Below are 8,092 nucleotides of genomic sequence, written 5' to 3' on the forward strand. Positions count from 1 at the left end.
CTCTCTCTCTCTCTCTCTCTCAGGCTTGATATGGAAGCTAGTATTTCATTCCTCTCTCTCTCTCTCTCTCTCTCTCGCTCACACACACACACACACACACACACACACACTATCCTACACATTTGATAAGCGTTTCATAAGGATAAACTTATGACTAAAAATTGTTTTGGGAGAAATAGGTTCACATAGAAAAAGGAGAAGTCTTAGATAAAGACTAGAATCCTCGTTCAAGAATCTGGCTGATGTCTGGAGGAACACATACAGAAATACACATCAGTGCAGAGATCTGTTAGTCATCAGCTGATAAAATTCAATATATGTGGCTGCTGAGGAACATGCAAAGACCGCACCCCAACACTTATTATATTACCAAGGGCTCCCACAAGTCACCAGTGAGGTTCCAAGCCTTATCAGTAGCAGTGCCACGTTGAATCGCCCTCTGATCAAGTGACAACCTCACGCTACTTCTCCGAAGGTCACGGAGAAGAAATCCCAACTTCTGCTCATAGCGACTAAAGTGAAGCCTTCAGTAATACTCTTTTTTTGTGCTTCCAATTCAGCGGTCAAATCAAGTTCTTACCACATGAAGGGAATGTAACATGCTTTGTGAGTGTCAAATACCGGAAGAAAACATTCTGTATGAACATTTCATGCAGAGGGCTATTAACAAAGGAGATGGTGAAGGGGGTAGGATTTATTATATAACTAGTAAAATATCTTATCATGTTTACTCACACAACCTCTTCACCCTTGATCCTGAGTAGAAATTACAAGGACACTTTTACAAACTTCTTCTTTGGTCACTGTTGGTCTCAGCAAACCTCTGAAGGTTTGGTTAGTATAAAAGGTAAGACCTGAATTTAATTAAGAGTTTTTGGTTGACTGTCTACAAAGACAGACACCAACAATTCCTCCCATCAGGAGGTGGAATCTATTTTTCCTTCCCCTGAATCTGGGCTAGCTTTGTAACTTGCTTTGAACAACAGAATGCTGTGGAAGTGGCTGTGTACTAGGTGTCTTAAAAGACCTGCAGCTTCCATTTGGGGCCAAGCTACTATGTAAAGCAGCTCAGGCTAGACTACTGAATGATGGGAGACCTGGCCAGCCCCTAGTTATTCTGGCCACTCCAGCTAAGTGCCAGACACAGAAGTGAAGCCATTAAGGGCATTCCAGTTCCAACTGAGGCCCCAGCTAAATACAGCCACCCATCTGACTCCAGCCTATATCATTTGGGCAGAAGAACCAGTCAGCTGGGCACAGGTGATCTATACAGTCATGAGAAACAACAAATCATTTAGTCTTAAGCCACTACATTTGGGGATAATTTGTAAAACCCAGCATTCTCACATCTATTCTGTCCATATCAACTACTGGGAGACATTAAATTAATCATTAATACAAATAAAGATTGGATTAATAAATAATTAAGGTCTCTTAAAGGTAACACAAGAAAAAAACAGAATCTCAAATGGATCATTTACTAAAGTCCCTTTACATACTTGAGAGCAATCAAGGCTAACCTTACACACTCACAGACTCACACAACTATACACACCCAGTTTATAAAGCCTAACCTTTAAACTTCAGCCAAAATTACAACCCTTCAGTACAACAAGAAAAATTAAAAACACACATACTTTCACCTTGGGGTAAGTCTGATATACTGCCCTTTTGTTAATTGGTGGTGACATTAGAGCACTGTGCTACATTCTTACTAGCTGCCCTCTAGAAATAAATGCAGTCTCTCCTGATGGTTAGTGACAATTATTGTAAGTAAAATAAAGAGCATTCAGAAATCTCTCCACTTATCATTGTTTCTAGCTAGGAAGTCAAAACCTCTAATACCAAATGGCATCCAGTTTTTATTACATGAATAAATCCCTATTATCCTCAGAAAACCAGCCTACTCCTGCACTGCCACCACTGCCCACAACAGCATAATACAGTTCTTTTTCACGTTCAATTGGGAGTCTTCAACTAAGACAAAATCTAACAACAAGTAATATCATTAATCAGTATCTACATAGTTTTCCTTTCCCTGCTAATTCTCCACTTAAGAAACAGCTTAATTCACCTTCTTTCTAAATATAAACTCTTCTGTAGCAGAGGGGTTAAGAATATGTGCTCTGGATTCAGAATGCCTGGGTCTGAATGCCTGCTAACCTCTCTGGGCCTCAGATTCCTCATATGGAAAATGAAATAAGAACACTATTACCTGACTCACAGAATTGTTAAAAATGAATGTCATTACCACGCGTACTGTGCTAAAATTAGTGCTTGGACAACCTATAGTAATTCTTGTTGGTCATTATTACCGTATCAAAAACCCAAAGATGACTTCCTGAGGAGAAAGAATGACAAAGAAAATAACCCTCATTGGTTATGTTGTCTTCTGGGTTACACAGTCAGGGGCTGGATACCTATGTTGCATTACCAAGAGTTCTAGTAATATTATATTCCTGAACTAAATCCTTTCCTAAATTTGAGGAGTAGCTAAGGCTGGAAGCAAGTAGGTTTCTTCAGAGTGGGTACCAAGTGAAAAAGAAGACTGGGAGGTTATGTCACTAATTTGACCAACCTGTTTCTCTTCTCTACAAAGTTCAATTCTACCACATTCAATGTAAGTGAAACAGATGGGGAGCATGAACTTTTTCTATTTCACAAAAACAGCCGAATAGAATGCCCTTCACAATATTCTTCAGTTTGGAAAATTAAATCTGTGTTTTACAGATGACAGCTTTGCAGGTCCTAAAGCTTCTAAGATAAGCTCTGAAGTAACCTAAGTTACAGGTACAGAAAATCAAATCTCCATATAGTCTGAATTGGTTCAAGTGTTACATATTTCTCACAGTTTTCACTTCCACTTAAATATTTATTCACATATGTAAACTTTTTTCTTTGGGAAATCCTCTAACAGTTCCCTGTGAAGGAAGGAGCGAAAATGATCACCAGGCATTAATGAAGCATAAAGTAGCCTTTCTTCCTGGTGTGAGAGTAAAACTGAAACAGGCTATGGAGTATTTGTTCCCTCTTTGAAAAAAATTCAATTCCTGCAACCTGTCCCATTTAAACCTTGATTTAGGGCAACCCTCTAATGCTCTTCCTTGAAAAATGAAAAGAAAAAACCTTCAGCTCATACTGCTAGTGAGATTTGTTCTAAAAAACCAACACATGCAGTGTTCACTGATCTAGAAACTCTAAGGAAATGCCTAAGAATTTGCATTCTGTTTCAAATGGGCCAGGTATAATGAACTTTCTTAAGTTCCAGGTATTTCACTGCTCAATTATCGGTATCTAACAACCATTTAAGGCTATATAGAATATAATTACTATATAGCATAGAAATATGGAATTTCAAATCATATAACATTTACTTCAGATTTTCATGTTTTCCATCTTTATTGTTCAGTTCACTACAGTTCTTGAAAAGGTATGTAAGCTTTATTCAACAGTGATACCTCACACTTTTAACTTTGTGTTCTAGGGTATGTCAAGCTGACAGGCCACAGATCACTTTAGAAATAGGAACCCCAAGCAGGTCTGTGCTGAGTTATGGCTGAGTGGCTCCAGGCACGATCCCTTGTTATATAGGAATATAAATGCACACACACACATACATACACACATATATTTTTTGGCATGCCTGTCTCCTCTACCCTATTGTAAGTTCCTCAAGGACAGGGGATATATTTTACTCTCTTTGTAGTTCCAAGTAACCTAGCACAGTGCAGGGCACATGAGAGGTACTGGATAAAATGCTTATTGAATAAAAGGAGTGAAGAGCAAGGGAGAGAGACCTTTACGGTTATAAGAATTTCTTCAGCTCTTTGGTTTAAAGATGGCCTCTTTTTTTTTTAACAGACATAAGGAAACTAAGTCACGTAATGAATTCAGATATACAGTACAGGAAGAATGTTGAAATGTCAAATATGTATACCAACTTTATATACTCAATTTTAAATTGCTGCCTTCTGTATACCTTGCTTCCATCTTTCAAGGCAACTGCTATTGCCAAGCTGGTGTCTGGTGTTGGTTGGGACTGGGAGTAAAGATGATCTGGAAATGCTAAGAGGAAGATTGGAGATGGTCCAACATTGCCCAAGAATGATACAAGACAGGGCTGGAACCAAATTTTCAAGTGTTGTTGGCAATGCTTTCTGAAACGAGAACCAACACTGGTATTTCCGTATCATTTTCTTTTTTCTACAGAAGGAACTACAGGGACATAAATGCACCTATACAGAGTGCAAATTCACTATCTAAACCAAGGATAAGAAACAAGAAATGAACAAAAGGTCTTTGGGCAGCCAAAATAATGGTCACAAAGTTCATCCACTAATACAGAAGAGGCAGGCAGACCCTCACTAAGCCTATTTAGCTGTTTTGCATTCAGTTTCAGGAAGCAGTGTTATCTGGGTTGCTACTCCACAGAAGATCAGAAGCTGCAAAAATTTTAAAAAGGGCAGCAGGGATGCTAACAACAGCAAAAGTACAGCTTCTTCACCTCTGAAAGAGACAGATTGCCTACTGAAAGCAAATTCAAGAATTCAAAAAGCAGAGGGGACTAACAACTTACATATTTCAATCACCTCAAAGCCCTACAGGATTACTGTCTGTAACCATAACCTCAAGTCTATAAAGGTTACACTATATTGCTTAAAAAGACAACAAAACATATAATACATTGTAAAAAATTCTTCACAAAAATATAGCTAAAATAAGAATTTTTGCACCCAATATTTTATTCCCACACTGCTATATAAAGCAGAAAGTTAGCATTTAAGAGCATGGAATGATCAACTTCACTGTCTCATCCTGTACTTGGTTGTGTTTCACATTCATAATTTCATATTCCTTGACCTCCTTTTAAAATGTACCCAAATTAACACCTTCCCCTCCATTGGGTAGTTACCTTGCCAGAAAGTAGTCTGCTAAACACACACCAAAGCTCAATACCTTTCTGCATCAGCCTTCATTTCTTATCTCATACTGGGATAACAGATGCAACCCCCCAAACTCACCAGGTCCAGAGCTAGGCCTTCCCTCTTCTGATTTTGGATATGAATGACAAAAGTCACAAGTGAGAGCTTTGCATTACATTCTCTCCTAAATGGCTCTAGCAGTCATGTTGACATTATAAGTTGGTCAAAAGCTAGTTTCAGTTGCAAAGTAAGGTCTTCTGTTCTGTACCCCAGGTCTGTGCCAATGAATTCATTACTCCCTGAGTGTTACAGAGGCAGCTCAAGGAAGGAAAAGAGGGAGAGATTTACAGGTGTGGGAGAGATTTACAGGTGTGGAATGAGGAGCATTTCGGGGAGGGATAACTCCCCTCTCCCACCCCCAATATGAAGGACCAGAAGACGGACAGTCAGGGTCAATGATACTGGCATGGCCAATACCAAGAGCTCTAGTTCTTCTATTAGTGCAAAAATATTGTCTACCAATCCAACTGCTCGGTGAGCCTAGCCAGAGAAAGGTGCAGGAGCAGGTCTGTGAAGCTGCACCCAGGCTGCAGGTGGCTAGAACACCACCCAATCACAAAATTAGATCTCAAGGCAGCTCCAGCAAGTAACATCCTTTACAGATAACCATCTCAACAGAACTATTTTCAACAGGAATCAGGAACACAATTTCTTGGCTTTTTTTTCTTGTAAAGAGCAGCTAAACAATTTATCATCTGCACTAGAATATTTCCTCCTCCCGCATACTGTTTTCCATTCATTCATTCAACCACCAAACATTTACTGCACACCTACTATGCACCATGCACTGTTAGGTGCAAAAAGAAAAAGTACATCAATCATCATCACTACTACACCAAACTGTAGTGCCTCATTGTAACTGTGCTTCTCACCCCACCACTACCTGGCCCTTAGTCCCAGAGTGGCCTGACATCACCTTCAGAAGACAGTCTCCTTTTTACTGTTTCCAACTATGGCCACAGAATACAAAGAACAGCCTCCTGTTTCTATTATGAGATTGTAGCAGTCACTGAGAGACAACCACTGTGGTTGCTATTTTAAAAAGTTGTCAATTCAGGAGCTGAAGTATCTGGCTTCACGGTTTATACCATTAAAATGATGGTCATACAAAGTGTAGGAAGCTGAAGTCTGCCCTGCAAGTAGAGGAAACAGAAAATTTCATTTAGAAATTCAAAATTCAGAAAAGACAAAAAGCAGAGGCTTTACACCAGTCAGAATGACCATCATCAAAAAATCTAGAAACAATAAATGCTGGAGAGGGTGTAAATAAAAAAATAAGAATACATCTTAAATATTTTTTTAAAAAAGCAGAGGCTTTAACGCTGTGTGAAAGAACTGGAGTCTACAAATGGAAGTCAACAGACTGGACTAAAAGTCAAGGAATTATCAACTCAACATAAAGAAATTCTATGACATAAAGGATTAGATGATAGAAACAGGGATCTGTTTGTTCCCTATTCAAAGAACCCAGGGTGTGTGCTTTCCAATTTTCATTCTTTAACTAAATCATGGCTATTTTCCTACTAGCTCCAGAGAAACAAAGAGAACAAATCAATCTCACATTTTTACCAGTCACACTGAAGAAAAGCTATGAGCTCCAAGATTTCCTGATCATCTTTTACCACCATTCATTTCTATCACTGCACTTTAATGTAAGTGAGGCTGACTCTGAATTGCTTGCTTGTGCCTCTTAATTCTCTTTTGACAAGCACTTTCAAAGGTGGAAGGCCCTCCTGTTGATTGATTCCACTGAACAGTTCTAGGGGCCAAAGTCCAACATCTCCACAAACTTCAAGTTATTAATTTAACACAAAACAATTTTAAATCTACCTTAGACTGGCTCTAAGTCTAGGCAAATAACTTAGCATCTTTAACATCTTTATCTCAGTTTCTCAAGGACATGTCTTGATGATAAATAACAATGTATGTGGAAGAGCTCTAAGGCTTAGCTCAAAGGTCCTGCATAAATTCCAGGACTGCAATACATAGAGCACACTGAGGTCTCTAACCCAATTTAAAATAATCAACCCCATGGGACTTCCCTGGTGGTCTAGTGGTTAAGACTGCGCTCCCAACGCAGGGGACCTGGGTTCAATCCCCGGTCAGAGAACTAGATCAACTAAAAAGATCTCGCATGCCACAACTAAGACCCGGCACAGCCAGATAAATAAATAATAAAAAATAATCAACCCCAATGAGATTTATCCATTAATTTACAACACAAGGAGGATAGGAATAGTTAGTAAACAGTAATCATAGTTATCGTTTTACATAAAGTCCTGCAATTTAAAAGCTAAAAGACCCACATTCCTGTTCCTTCTTTTCAAGGTGAGAAATCAAACCTCTGAAGGGAAACTAGCTGGGTGGGGATGATACTGATACTTGGTCCTAAACTCAAGTCACTGTACCCAGCATCCCTCGTTTTCCCAAATTATAAACTCCTCACCCTTCCAACTGACGATATGGCCATTTAAAGGACTAATAATTCCCTAACAACCAATCACGTTCTGTCCCCTCCACTTTCACTCCAACATCCTTCTACCCCTTCTCTTCCTACCAAGAGACTTGCAGGTAACAGAAGCTTGATTAGAATGAAACTCTTATCATCAGATTCCACAATCAAGGACGCAACTCGACAACTGCTCACGCTCATCATTAATGGCAACGTTTCGGTTCGCTTTTAATTGCGGGACCACAGCACCCGGAAATGAAATCTCAAGCGCAACCCACTTGGGACAACCGTATCATTTCCTTAAGTTGTGCCCGACTGCGAGCGCGGGGTGCACGACCCCGAGGAGACCGCGGACCCTTAGGCACGGTCACCCTGCCTCCTGCCTCGGGCCTGTAAGTCACTCGCACTTCTCGGCCACGAAGTGGGCCCGCGGGCGCGCGATACAGCCCCCCCGCCCCGGGCCACCGCAACGGGCACTCGGCGGGACACGAGGGCTGCACCAGGGCCAGTCGCCTCTGGGGACCGCGTCCGGGCGCGAGGGTGGGTCACTGGACTGATCCCGGGCGGCTCAAGGAGCCCCCAGGTAAGGCCCGCGCCTCAGGCGGGCAGAGGAGGCGACGGGCTCGGCCGCGTCCCTCCAGCCACGACGGCCGGTAGG

At 40.8% G+C, this 8,092-nt stretch overlaps 1 protein-coding gene across 3 annotated transcripts in view; it reads right to left on the reverse strand.

The window, feature by feature from the left end:
- FAM20B (FAM20B glycosaminoglycan xylosylkinase) overlaps positions 1-8,092 on the reverse strand; it is a 40,914-nt gene that overhangs the window by 32,573 nt on the left and 249 nt on the right. Inside the window, exon 1 of one of the 3 annotated variants that reach the window (XM_024758799.1) lies at positions 3,980-4,058. The exons of 1 other annotated variant lie outside the window; for it this stretch is intronic. The gene's annotated coding sequence lies outside the window, so the exon portion shown is untranslated. Of the gene's footprint in view, positions 1-3,979; positions 4,059-8,092 lie in introns of those variants that run through there. One more of the 3 variants, XM_024758801.1, reaches the window with a different exon arrangement.

Source organism: Neophocaena asiaeorientalis, unplaced genomic scaffold (assembly GCF_003031525.2).
Source record: "Neophocaena asiaeorientalis asiaeorientalis breed wild unplaced genomic scaffold, Neophocaena_asiaeorientalis_V1.1 scaffold182, whole genome shotgun sequence".
NCBI lineage: Eukaryota > Metazoa > Chordata > Mammalia > Artiodactyla > Phocoenidae > Neophocaena > Neophocaena asiaeorientalis.